The sequence below is a fragment of the Marmota monax genome, unplaced genomic scaffold, assembly GCF_021218885.2.
Source record: "Marmota monax isolate L192 unplaced genomic scaffold, Marmota_monax_Labrador192_F-V1.1 WCK01_AAM20220418_F8-fsc00122, whole genome shotgun sequence".
NCBI lineage: Eukaryota > Metazoa > Chordata > Mammalia > Rodentia > Sciuridae > Marmota > Marmota monax.
The window spans coordinates 6,456,672-6,470,841 of NW_026695223.1; the positions used below are offsets into that span (position 1 = coordinate 6,456,672).

The window sequence follows — 14,170 nt, forward strand, 5'->3', positions numbered from 1 at the left end:
GGGAGCAGGTAAGTCCCTGTTCTGAACGGGGTGGATTCCAGTTTCAGCCCTTTCTCCTGTGGCTGAAATACCAGGTTCCCTTCTGGGCTTTTGTTCTCCAGCTTCTATTTCTTTCCTCCACAGGGACCATGGACACTGAGGTCACCCAGAGCCCAAGACATCTGGTCAAAGGAAAGGATCAAAGAGCAAAGATGGATTGCATCCCTAAAAAAAGGACACAGTTATGTTTACTGGTATCATAAGAAGCTGGGAGAAGAGCTCAAGTTTTTGGTTTACTTTCAGAATGAAGACATCATAGAGAAAACAGAAATGAAAGATAAGCAAATTTCAGCCCAGTGCCCCAAGAACTCACCCTGCAGCATAGAGATCCAGTCCACGGAGCTCACTGACTCAGCCCTGTTCTTGTGTGCCAGTAGCCAATCCGCAGTGCTGAACGGTGGCTTTTCTTAGAACACAAACCCGTTGTGGACCTGCTCAGGAAGCAAGTGATACGTTCAGTTGTGAAGAACTAACAGAGACTCAGCTTGAAAAAACACAAGGCCGAAGGAAAAAAGTATAACCGATAACTGGAAGTTTGCACAAAGGGGCGCTTCACAGAGCTGAGGGGGACAGAAGCCCAGGAAAGGCCAGCAAAGCATGAAGGGGGCCCAGGTTCTCCAGTGTGGTTAAGTGACTGCTGCCCACAGCTGTCCTGCCAGGGGAACCTCCCAGAAGCCCTCAGCAACTCCCGCCCTCTGGAAAACTAAATAGTGCGATTTTATAAATCAACTTTATAAAGGTGAAAATCCATGCAATAAAACACACCCCATTTTAAGTGCACCCTTCAATAAATCCGGATAAATTTTTACACCCATGTAACCACTGTGACAAGATGCAGAGCCTCTTCACCTGCCCCCAAAGCACCCAATGTCTCTTTATTGATGTCTTTGTTAGTTTCTTTCAGCATTGTTTTATGGTTTTTTATTAGATAGGTCTTCTACCACATATTTTCTTAATTTTTTTAAAGAGAGAGAGAGAGAATTTTAATATTTGTTTTTTAGTTTTCGGCGGACACAACATCTTTGTTTGTATGTGGTGCTGAGGATTGAACCTGGTCCCCATGCATGCCAGGCGAGCGCGCTACCGCTTGAGCCAAATCCCCAGCCCATATTTTGTTAATTTTTAAAAAATTTGTTTTAATAAAATAACTATGAATGTATTTTAATACTCATAAGGAATTTATTAAAATATTTTCTACCAAGATTTCTTGTCAGCATAATTCAATTTGATTTTTACATTTCTCCATTGATATCTCTTCCTCAGCATATTACATAAAAATATTTTCTCCAAAAATTAGTAATAGCAACCATCTGTGAGCCCACGTGAACCTGGACGTAAACAGAATTTGAGGTATAATGCCATGTACTGGTACCCACAGGACCCAGGGCAAGGTCTGAGACTGATTTCAGTTGAAAAGAGTGTTCAAAAAGGAAACATCACTGAAGGCTGTGGCATCTCTTGAGAGGAGAAGGGCTGTTCTCTCATGGTGAAGTTGGCCCACACCCATCAATGGCTCTATCCCTCTGTTCTGGTAGCGCCCCGCAGTGGTGTTCCCCATTGACCCTAGGGGCACAAACCTGCACTCCTAACTTTTCTTTTTAAATTTTCTTCTGCTAAGTGTCATTCCCTGCATCCTTGAATTCTTGTTTTATTAATTAATTTTTGTTGGTACTTTATAATTATATAACATAGTACATACAGTGGAAGTCATTGGGACACATTCATAGATGAATGCAACCTAATTTGGTCACTTTCATTCCCCAGAACTTCCCCATTCTCTCTCCTCCTTCCCCCTGGTCTCCTTCCTCTATTCTACTGTCTCCCTGCTGCAGGAGATCCCTTTCTCCAACCGCCCCCTTTTCTTTTTTTTCCTCTCTAGCCTCCACAGAGGAGGAAAAAAACAAAACAAAACCAAACATACAACCCTTGATCTTTTTTGATTCTGGTTTATTTTGCTTAACATAATGCTCCCAAGTTACATCCATTTTTTTCTACAAATGACATAAACTTCACTCTTCTTTATGGCTGAATAAATATCCATTGTGAATATATACCATGTTTTTTCTTGTCTATTCTTCTGTTGATGGACACCTGGGCTGGTTCCATAACTAGGCTACTGTGAATTGTGGTGCTGTGAATGTGAATGTCCACGTACCACCACACACAACTGAATTCTTAATCTAGCTCTCATGACAGCAGTCCCAGAGGATATACTTTGCCCCTTGTGCCCCAAATCTTTCAACTTTTCCTTCTAGATTTATCTATGTTTTTTCTTAAGATTTTACTACTTTACCAAATACCAAGGATACAAAACTGAATAGAAAACCAATCCTTTCTCTAAGGAGTTAGCAGTCTAATAAAAAAAGCAAATAATTATAATGGAATGGAATAAAACCGAATGTAATATAATATGAAATAGTACTATAATCAGAAGTTCTGAGGGAGCTCAGGGTTGGGCCTGCTTGGTTCTGTCTCATTGGATCAGAAGAAGCTAAAAGAGGGGAGGCTTCATATGAGCTTCACCAGAGGCATCTGGCTGTGAGTAGGACATGCTGGGCAGAGAACGATTTCTGCAAAATCAGATTAAAGAAAGCAACACTTTGGAGAACAATTAGGAAAGAGGAGACAACTGATTCACTGATATGAGTTAAATAAATACAATGGAACAAATTTGAAAAGGTAGAATGCATTTTTAAACAAGTTGAGATTCTGGTTTCATTGATATGAGTGTGGAAGCCCCTTGTAGCCTGTTGCTCAAAAGAGAAGCTTGAGAGGAATACTGGATTGTCATTAGTAGACAGGGAATTCATGAAATTTTTTAATTGCCTCCATATAACATTGGTCCCTTACAAAAGTCAAACAATACTAGACCTTGCTGAAAGTAGCAATTCCCATCTGGGACAAAAGGTTTCAGGGGTCTTTGAGACAATCAGATGAAAACTGGGAGTAGGATTTTGTCCTTACAGATGGAAGAATAAGATGCAATGGAACTAGAGGAGAGGTTTAGAGTCCACAGAACTCACATATATGGGATTCAAAATGGGGCCCCCAAATTCCAGAACATAGACTTAGATGGCAGAGAGAAAGTGGTTGAAACTATGGACTGTAGTATTCTGATTCTTTGGGAGATTAAAGAAGGCTGAGGGTTGGGAGAAGTCAAGGTAGGAGATGTAAAAACAAAGTAAGGAGAAGAGTAAGAATCCAGGTTGATCTTAATTTTAATACTTGTAAGAAAATGAAAAAAAAGGTAAAGTCAAGAAGCCACAGACGCACCTTGAGCAACAGGTTTGCATGGGTGACATGTTAGTTTACACCAGTGAACTCACCTTTTCAACTGCAGTCTCTTTATGAGGCCTTTAGAAAGATGTGAGACCTGGATAGGATTCCAAAAGGCCACCAAAGCAGGCAATGCATGGCCTCGGTAAGTGAGGGTGTGTCTGCCCTCTGCCCTCAGTGGCTGGTGGCAGAGGAAGAATGCAGGGGTGCCGCTGCATTGAAAGGTGTGGGGAAGGGAGGGAGCAACACACTGAGTCTTTCCCACCTGGTGTGCTTCAGGGAATGGAGGCTTGCAGCTCTGATAGACCCAAACACCTACGCCCCAGCAACTGACTTAGAACATCAAGGTAAACAGAGATACAAATGAGCACAACCTGGGAATAAAGTGAGAAAACTAAAAAAATGAACTCAAAGTTTTCTCTGGAAAAAACAAGTGTGAAGCCATGTGGGTCGCTATTAAAGGTGATTCAAATAAATGAAAATATACCTTGTCTTTAGAGGTGAATAGAGTCAATTTTCTAAAAAAAATTCCAGATTTAGAAATTAATTTATATATTAAATATATCCAATTAAAATCCCCATAGGTTTTAGATACAACTTGATAAACTGAATTTAAGATTTATATGAAGCTACCAAGGATCAAATTAGCTAAGGAGCTCCGACAAGAAAGAAGCAGGTGGAACCAACTTGAATCTAATGTATGAAATATGATATGTGAAGAGCTTTATAATGTTTTGAACAACCAATAAAAAAAAATTAAAAAAAAAAAGAAAGAAGCAGGTGGGAGGATCCTATTTAACCAACTTAAGAGTTATTATAAGACCACAATAATATAGGAACAGTGACACACAGACAGACCTGTGGGGAAAACGTGTGTGTGCACACATACACAGAGGTGGACTGCAGAGGTGGAATCACAGATTCTTCAACAGAAGATAGTGGGGAAATTGAGAATCTGTGCAAAGAAAAATTCAACTGGACACTTATCACAATATATCACAAATCAATTTCAACAAAAAGAATAAATGAACATAATAAAATTACAAAGCTTCTAAAATATACTATAGAAGAACATCTTCATGTTCTCAAATCAGGTGAGGATTTCTTGAAGCTCTTGACCACTAAAGAACAGATTGATTAAAATGGCTATATCAGAATTAACATGTGCAATTTATCAACACTAATCATTGAACAGTGAAAAGATTAGTTATATAGAAAGATGTGAATATATGTCAATCCCAAATCCTTGTCCCTATCTATATTTATGTATTTAAGAAAGGCTAACATATAGAATTTTAAAAAGTATCTATAAATTAGTTTCTACATAAACCAACCAGAAAAAGATAATTCAATAGACAAATGGGTTAAAAAAAAACAAGTACTTCACAAAAGGGGAAATTTAATTTATCATTAATGGGGAAATATTGCTAAATTTCATAATTAGAGGAAATGCAAATTAAGAATCCAGTGAATACACACCCACGTGAAGAGCTAAAGTGGAAAAAGAAAGTACACAAAGTTTTGTCAAGTTAAGGCAGCAACAAGAACCCTCTTGAATTTCTGATGGGATATGGATTGGTAGACCATTTCTGGAAAATAATTTGTTATTTTTTAGTGAAGTTCAAGATGTGTGCACCCACTGCCCATCAATTTCACACTTGAGAAATTCTTTCCTAGAGAAAAATCTTACACATAAAAACCAGGACCAAAATTTCAGTGTAATATCTCCAGTAACAGGAAAACACTACAAAGTATCCAAGTGGACACTAACAGAAGAATCAATAAATGATGGTATGTTACTATAATAATTTTATAGCATTGAAAATTAATGAATTAAAACGAAAGTGACTGGATTTTACAAATGTGAATGAAAATTACATTTCAGAAATGTACAGTATTGTCACATCTTGTAAAGTTTGAAAGCATAAAATAGAGTTTGTTTAGTTATACTCCTACGTATTAAAATGTCAGAGACTCAAAGAAAGATAAACTGGAACACTTCATAGAGTTGGAAAATGGGAATGGATCTGGGGAAAGAAACATGAGACTTCAAAGACTCTGGTGACTTTTCTTTTTCCTTTAGCAAGTTGTTTGTTGCAGGGTTCATTCTGCTGGTATCTTATCAGCTTCTTGTCTGCATATTCGATATCATTTTTAACATGGAGAAATCGAATAGTTCAATTTCTTTGAACTATTCAGAGAGTAAGTAGAAATCCACGGAAATACTTAAGCTCTTAAAATTACTTAAGATGGGGACAGGAAAGAGGAAGAAGAAAATAAGAAAAAATATCACACGCAAAAACAAGTGCACCATGTTAAATAGACAGAAATCAAGGAAGAGAAAAAGAGATCATGTAAAATAAATGTCGTAAAAGAGCAAGCTCAAATGTATCAGAAACAGCTAGAACGTAAAGTATTTCCAAAGCAGTGGCTAGTCTCAGAATCATAAAACAACACTAACAGCAGGAATATGTTATTCTAAAATTTAATTAGATACTAAAAGATGATAGCCAGAAACAATGCACGACCTTGAGCTAGAAATTGAGCAAATTAGCAGTAAAGGACATTTATGAGAACACTGTGAAACTTTAAATAAAAACTGAGTTAGCGAAGAAGATAAAAATGCAATAACAGGGAAGGATGATTGTTTAATGGAATAAAAGTTTATGAAAGAACACTTAAAAATTTTAACCAAAAATGTGTCCAAATATAACACACACACACACACACACACAGGGAAAGAGAAAAAATATCTTCAAAGATTTTCACTAAGGCATTCACAGTGTAATCATTATTCAGCGGTAGTATAGTGTTTTTATTTTGTTATTTTGCTTATTTTCAAACTTTCTGAAATATGTCTATCTGGTTGATGTTAGTAAAAATAGAATTTTGCAAGATGCTTCCACATGAATAAAATATAAACCAGTTGTATTTGTTACATCAGGATGAAAGCTTTCCTTCCAATATCGTGAGGGTTTTACCACTCACACCTTGATTATGAGTCACAAAGGGATCATGTGACAAGAAAGTCACTGATAGGGAATGAAAAAGCCTCATTCTCTCAATACTCCAATGTGACCATGGGCACGAGTGTCCTCTGCTGCCTGGTGCTTTGTCTCCTGGGAGCAGGTGAGTCCTGAGCACAGAAGACAGCTCCTTGTCCTGGATCCAAGCCTCTTTCCTAGCCGGGGTCCCTCCTGGGCTAGTCCATAACTTCTGCCTCCTTCTCTTGCAGGTTCTTTTGTTGCTGAAGTCATCCAGACTCCAGGACATCTGGTCAAAACAAAAGGACAGAAAGCAAAGATGCACTGTGTCCCCACCACAGGACACACCGCCGTTTACTTGTATCAACAGAAGCCCAACAAAGAGCTTCAGTTCTTGATTTACTTTCAGAACCGAGAAGTTCTTGCGCAAATCGAGATGGTCAAGCAGCGATTCACAGTTGAGTACCCCCAAAACTCCCCCTGCAGCTTGGAAATCCAGTCCTCTGAACCAGGAGACTCAGCCCTCTACTTCTGCGCCAGCAGTCCATCCACAGCACTGAAGCGTTGGTTCCTCTTGGTGCATAAACCCATCACAGCCCGACTCAGGAAGCAGGCGATGCATTAGGTTGGAAGGAAGTAACAGAGATCAGCTGGAGCCGGTATGAACCACAGCGGAGCCTACACAGGCCAAAGGGCCATGGGAAGCCTAGGAGGGATGGGCTGACCACGCTGCAAGAACACCACCTGGGGGAGGGGCTGGGCTGCTGCCTGCTGCTCTTCTTTTTCTTCTTTGCTCTGCTTCATTCTTTTCTCTCTCTACACACTGTCTTTCTCCTTTTGTCCAATCCTCACAGTGAGAATAAGACGGTCACCAAAGATCATAAATCCGGTTGGCACTGTCCCACCCCACTGATAAGGTCAGCCCCACTTTTTCTAAGCCTGGGATTAAAAATCTCAAGAGAAAGAAAGGATTAGTCATGACTCAGCCGTGACCTTCTCATAGAACACTCAGCTCAGTCATGGATGTGTGTATTTAAAATCATGCAAATGTTATTTTATTATGGGTGCTATTTTCCTCTTAGATCTTTTCACTCAGCTCTGAGTAAAACATTGCATTTTAGTCTCTTGCTAAATAATGCACTGTACTCCATTCTCACTTCTGTGAGAAAAGATACCTGATTATCCTCCAGTTTCCTGCCACCATTGCAAATACTCGAATATATCCCTTCATGACCCTTTGTAGGTTTATATGCCTAGGATCATGATTGTTCAGACATGGACGACTACATGTTTATTTTACTTTATGTGACCAAATTTCTCCAGAAAGTTTTTTTAAAATTACCCTCTACATCTGCAACCCCTCAAACAAGGCCATAAGTTTTCCCCCCATATCCTCGTATCTCCTTAGGACATTTATCCAGCAAGCTAAATGGCTGCCAATCCAGCAGTGTGAGTAGATTTAGGGGATCCCAATCTCTCTTGCTTTCTCCCAAAACATCATCAGTATTTATCATTAAGATGCAGGTAAATAATTAAGGTAAAAGAAATAAAAGTAAGAATTTAATGAGAGGGAAATATTATACCACTATTCCTAATAATCAGCAGCAACCTGAAAATGAACAGTGCTATCAATTAGAAAGCTAGATTATTCTCTTACTCTCTCTTTCCCTTTCTTAATTGCATTTTTCTGATCACTAAGGAGTTTGGCCACTTTTTCATGTGATGTTGATCTTGCATTTCTGTTCTCAGAACTCCTTGTTCATTTTTAGACCATTTTTATTGGGAGCTCTATAGTTTACTCAATGATTTTATACTAGGTATTAAATAGTCCCTTTTTATTTTAGACATTGAAAATGTCACCTCCTAATATTGTGCCACCCATAGTCTCAGTCAGATTTCAAAGAGCCGGTGGGCATGGGGGAAGCACATGACCTCTTCCTGAGTGGGTGCATGTTAATTAGCTCCACTATCTGAATCAGACCTCTCTCTGCCATATCCCTAGGCATCCAGAGCAAGCTCCTCCATTATAACTCACATCTTTGAGCACCATGGAAGTTTCCAGTCAGTGCTGCCCCCCAAACTACTTTCACCCCTAAAACAGAACTTCTCATTCAGAAATGCTTGGAGAAAAAAAAATATTCCCTTTAGTTGTGGTTTTGGTCAACTTGATTCAAATTAAACTTTTTCCTTTTCTTTTTTCTAATTGGATTTTGCTGCCTGGTACAGGAAGGGGACAGTAACACTTTACATATTTTCTTAAAGACTTAATATTTGCATAGACATTATCTTTTTTATGGCTAAATTCCATCCACTGTAATCACCAATCCCATTAATTTCTTGGTCTGACAGCTGATCCATTTTCATTCCACAGATGCTTGCAAAATTGTGTTCATTCACTAAAACACAAGATGACTAAAAAACTTCCAGTTACGTTACATGGAATTTCAGCTGTTTTTGGAATTGCCATTTCAAAGTTTGTTACTTCAAATGGGTAGAAGAGATTGTTGTGAGAGAATGCAGCAACTGAAATCAACCTGCAGTGCTGGTGCTGGAATAATGTGGAAAAAACACATCCTCAAGAAAAGTTGGAGCACAGAAAACACCTGAAATGATACACAGAAACAGTCTTTTTGAAATTCTCATTTGGGACATCCTCTAAATCCTGGAAACCTCGTGTTGAAGATTTGATTTGACCAACTGTCGCTCAAATGATTAGCATGTCAACAAAATAAACTTGGATAGCATTTCCAGATGTGGTATTAATCAACAAGAGCTTGGCCATACCAAATGTCAGTATCATAGAGACTGGAAATTGAAAGTGCCTCCAACAGAAAGAGACAACAGAATACTGACAAGGAAAGGCAACACCAAGATTTCCTTGAAAAACTTGAAGATGAGGCAGTTGGGAAAATGTCAACAAATGTCAACATCTATCTCTGTGGAAAGTGACACAGACAAGAGGGAGCATCTCAAATGGGTCTGGCTGAGATGCTTCAAGACCTTCACATTCCTGAGATGCACTGGGAAAGAAGAGGCATCAGTGGTGACAGCCTGAGCCATGGCTATAGATGGCTTCCACCTCTGTGGGCTCTCCTTACTTACTACAAGACAAAATACCACTTACTGTCCACTCCATCTGTGCCTCCAAATGGCAAGAGCAGAATAAATAAGGACTGAATATGAATAAATATGGCTACTTCAATTTAAAAAAATAGTAGATGTAGGAAGAAACAGGAAAATATAACCCATACATGGAAAAAGTGGGCAGTAGAAATCAACCATGAAATAACAGAACCTGGAAATTTCAGGTGGGGATCTTTAATCTATTGTAAAAATACAGTCAAGGACTTAGAGGAAAATATGGTCATAATTTCATCTGTTGATAAAATTGATTAACCCATAATAATCAAAAGGGTGGAATTACTATGATAAGGAATGAGAGAATACAGCTGCAATAAATATTAATATGTTGAAAGAGTATCATAAATTGGTATATGACAATAAATTCTATGTGGATGAAATAGAAATGGAATTATTTGAAAAACACAATTTATCAAACTCACCCAAGATGAAATAAGAAAGGTAAAGAACTTTATATGGTCTCAAATTAAAACTGATCTCCACAGCAGAGGAGACATGAAGAGAGTCTACAGAATAGGAGAAAGCTTTGCTAGTTGCTCCTCCAACAGGAGATTAATATCCAGAATATATAAAGAACCTCAAAATATAACACCATGAAAACAAATAACCCAACCAATGAATGGGCAAAAAAATCAAATACAAATAGCCAACATATATATGAAAAACTGTTCAACATCCTTAGCAATCAGGCAAATGAAAATCAAAACCACACCGATTTCATTTCATTTCACTTAGAATGGCAATCATCAAGAATACAAATAATGATATTTAGGAAATATGTATACATTTAATTTTCATTTCCTTTTACATGCCACTATGTTCACATTGATATATTAAGTTTTTAAGTGTCTTTTTAAAAAATCTATATTTCTAATGAATGGTCTTAGATTGTACACAGAACATTATCTGAACAATTTGAGAAAGGAAAATGTAAAGGAGGTAATAAGGGTGTTTCAAAGTAAATAAAATCCTTTCTGATATGAAAGTTCCATTGATTATATTACACTTTCCTTTGATGTATATATCTGCATTTTGTGATAGACAATTAATTTCCTTCCTCCTTGAAGTTTATGTATCAATACAAAAAGCCAAGGATATAAAACACTCTCTAATTGTTTTTCTTGCCTTTGCTGAAGATTGAGTGTGATTTTAATCAACCAACCGATTCTTGTCTTTTCCTTAGTATATTTTTCTTTTCTTTTCTTGCAATAGTGACAGTGCATGTTCTCAAAATATAGGAAGGTACAGATATAAATAGTAACTTCAAATTCCTACTGTACTTTCAAAAAAATCATGTGGCCCTTTGAATATTTGAACTGCTAGGCAAGATGTCTGTGGTATTCGTCCCTATTTTAATGTCACAGAAATAAATATGCACTATAATATGAGACATAACACATTAGGAAATGCTTTATTTATATCTGTCTTTATATAATTTAAGTTTTAGCTATGTCAATAGAAATATTTTAAAGTATTCTATATTCACATTGCCTATGTTAATGCTTTTTAAAGTTTATTATATCAGATGTATAGTGTTTGGCGTAAGTTATTACTGTACTTTTTCTTGGCTTTTTGTTCATAAAGAATTTTCTGAAGGAATGGTATTTTCTTAAGGATTGGGAATAATCACATTTTAAAAATACAAATAATGGCTGGAGCTGGGGTGCTTGCCCAGAATGCATGAGGTGCTGGGTTCAATCCTCAGGACCAAATAAATAAATAAATATTTTTAAAATAAATAAATAAATAAATAATACAAATAAGAATGAATGCAGGCAAAGATCTGGGGGAAAATGTACACTCATACTTTGTTGATGGGATTGCAAATTAGTATAACCACTTTAGAAAGCGGTACAAAGATTCCTCCCCAAGATTAGAAATAGAACCACCATATGATCAGCTATCCTGCTCCTTGGTATTTATCCAAAAGAACTAACATCAGCATCCTATATTGATATATGCCTACCAATGTTTATAGCAGTGAAATCACAATAGCCAAGTTATGGAACCAAATGGTTACAGAAAATGTGATATATGTGCACAATGGAATATAGCTCATCCGTAAAGAAGAATAAAACTATGACATTTGCTGGTAAATGGATGGAACTGGAGAATATAATGCTGAATGAAATAAGTCAGACCCTGAAAATCAAGGATTGAATGTCTTGTCTCATATATGGAAGCCAGAGCAAAATTAGTGAAAAGGGGGATGAAAATCCCATGAAAATAGAAGGGAGAACCATGCAGTAGAGGAAGAGGACAGAGGGAGAGAAAGAAAAGCGAGAAAAGGTGGAATGAAATTCACCAAATTAAGCCAAATTTGAATATGAATATACTATAGTGAGTTCACCTTTATGTTTATCTATAAAGCACCAGTTTAAAAACTGTAACTAAGTAGAAGGAAGATCAGTAGAGTAGAAAATAGAAAATAATAGAGGTAAGAGGGAGGGAAATAGGAAGTATTTGGGACTGAAGTAGAGCAAATTATATTCCATGCATAAGTGGCTGTGTCACTTATGCATGGAATATAACATTGTGTATAACTGTAATGCACAAATGGAAACATTAAAAATAGATTTTCTCAAAGGGAACTACAAACCCAGATTCCTTTCTTGATAAATTCTATAAAATCTTAACAGAAAAATATCAGTTTTACATAAACTTTTTCAGAATTTAGGAGAGGAAGAATTGTTTCACAATGTATTATATGGAGCCAGCAAAACCCTAATGCAAAAAACTGATAAAATTCTCCAGAACAACATTATGATCAATGATGAAAAAATCCTTCACAACACATTAAACAGGTCAATTTCAAATAAGTATGTATACACGTATGGGTTTGCACATGTGTATATTTATACATAAACATGTATATAATGATAAAGAAAAATCACCAAAAGTACAGGAGAAACAATGGTTTCACAGGCAGAAACCAGTGTAGAATAATGAAGAACCACCATTTGACCATTTCAGAGAAAACATTTTGCAAAATCTAGTACTTACTCAAAAACACTTGGCAAAAGGTTACTACAGCTTTCCCAGTCTGATGAAAGTTACTTACAAAAGCTTTATAGCTAAAGTCCTTTTAATAATAAATGTGGAGCACTTTTCTTCCATAATAGGAAGTGAGCTGTGATGTTTTCTCACTGCTATTATTCAACATTATATTGCACATTTTATCCAGTGTGCTAAAGCAACAGGAATGGGAGAAAAATTTAAAATATTGAAAAGGAAGAAGTATCACTATCTGTAGATTATATGATTTTATATAGAAAAATAAGAAATTGATGAAGAACAATTGTAAATAGTGAATTCAGCAAGATCACAAGACACAGGGTCAGTATTTTTAAAAATCATGTTTTATTTACTAGCTACATACAACTTTAAAATAAACTCCATAAAATAATAATATTTACAATAGTATCAATAACAAACTAACAATAAATTCAGCAAAAGATATTCAATGAAAAACTACAAAACATGGCTAGGCAAAATTAAAGAAAACATTTATAAATGATGAAACATATTATGTTTATGGATTGGAAGTTTCACTACATTGAGATGGTACCTCTCAACAAATGATGTTGGAACAACTGGATGAAAAAAAAAAAAAAAGAAGAAGAAGAAGAAGAAGAACCTAGACTCTTAACCAATATCCTAAATGAAAATAAATGATATATGTCATAGACCTAATTGTAAAAAACTAAAACTATAAATATTCTAGAAGAAAAATAAAAGAAAAACTTGTGAGTTGAGAATAGGCAGAATTTCCTTAGACACAGAAATCACCCACCAGGGGTAAAATAATCATTTCTCCTTTGGCATCCTATGTGCTGGCGAGTGTGCTACATAGAGAAATCACTCATGAGGGGAAGGGAGTGTCCAGAGTCCTTAGGATCTCATCCACACACAACAAACAGCTGTCAAAGGACATGATGTTGGATTAGCCCTCTGCCTGTGGTGGAGGACAGTCAGAGGGAATTGTATGGATTATAAATGTGATTCCAGGGCCATATGAACCCAGAGGAGGAGAAATATTGGCCGTTGCCATTTAAAACTCTCTTGGTTGTCCATTAATTGGGGTCTTTTTCAATTCCATGCCCATCTGATCCTACCCCATGTCTTCTCCACCCATTCCTCTGCTAACCATCTCTCTCCCCCTTGGCCATCGATCCTGCTCCCAGAATGATTTCTGTTTCTCCTTGCATGCATCTGTCCAGAGTGGCTGAAGGATGGCCTCTCACCCACCAGACCTGAGTCCTCTGTTCTCGCATCTGATGTGATCTCCCAGAACAGCTCCCCAATCTCACTTTCACCCACACCACTCCATACAGCAGGGGGCAGCAACACAGCATCTTTAGTTTAGGAATTGCAGGTAGGGACAAAGCTATTTTTCACACTAAGGGCAAACCAAAAATGGTAGTCCTCATTTTCATTATCCTGTATTAATCAAACCCTTGGAAAAGCAATTCACTGGAGTAAATCCATGCTTCTCTTGGAGTTGTTTATAGAAGACACTAGGAGGGAAGAAGGGAGAGGTCACTGGAAGATACCATGTGGAATGTGTGCAGATGCTGTGAAGTGTGCTCAGCACTCCTAAATAAAGCAGTGACTTCAATGAAACACAGGAGAGGGAGAAGGAGTGGAGTACCTAGACAAGTGAGGCCACAAGTGGGTGATTATAGAGTCTGGATAATGGAGGCATGTGGTGTCCCCTTCGTCAACTGTGT

At 37.2% G+C, this 14,170-nt stretch overlaps 1 long non-coding RNA gene across 1 annotated transcript; it reads left to right on the plus strand.

Annotated features, from left to right (window-relative positions):
* The first annotated feature begins 6,311 nt into the window (after window positions 1-6,311).
* LOC124086134 (uncharacterized) lies at window positions 6,312-10,425 on the plus strand. Its single transcript, XR_006849711.2, has 3 exons — window positions 6,312-6,444; window positions 6,551-6,958; window positions 8,671-10,425. It is a non-coding gene; the product is annotated as an uncharacterized LOC124086134 (long non-coding RNA).
* The last annotated feature ends 3,745 nt before the right edge of the window (window positions 10,426-14,170 follow it).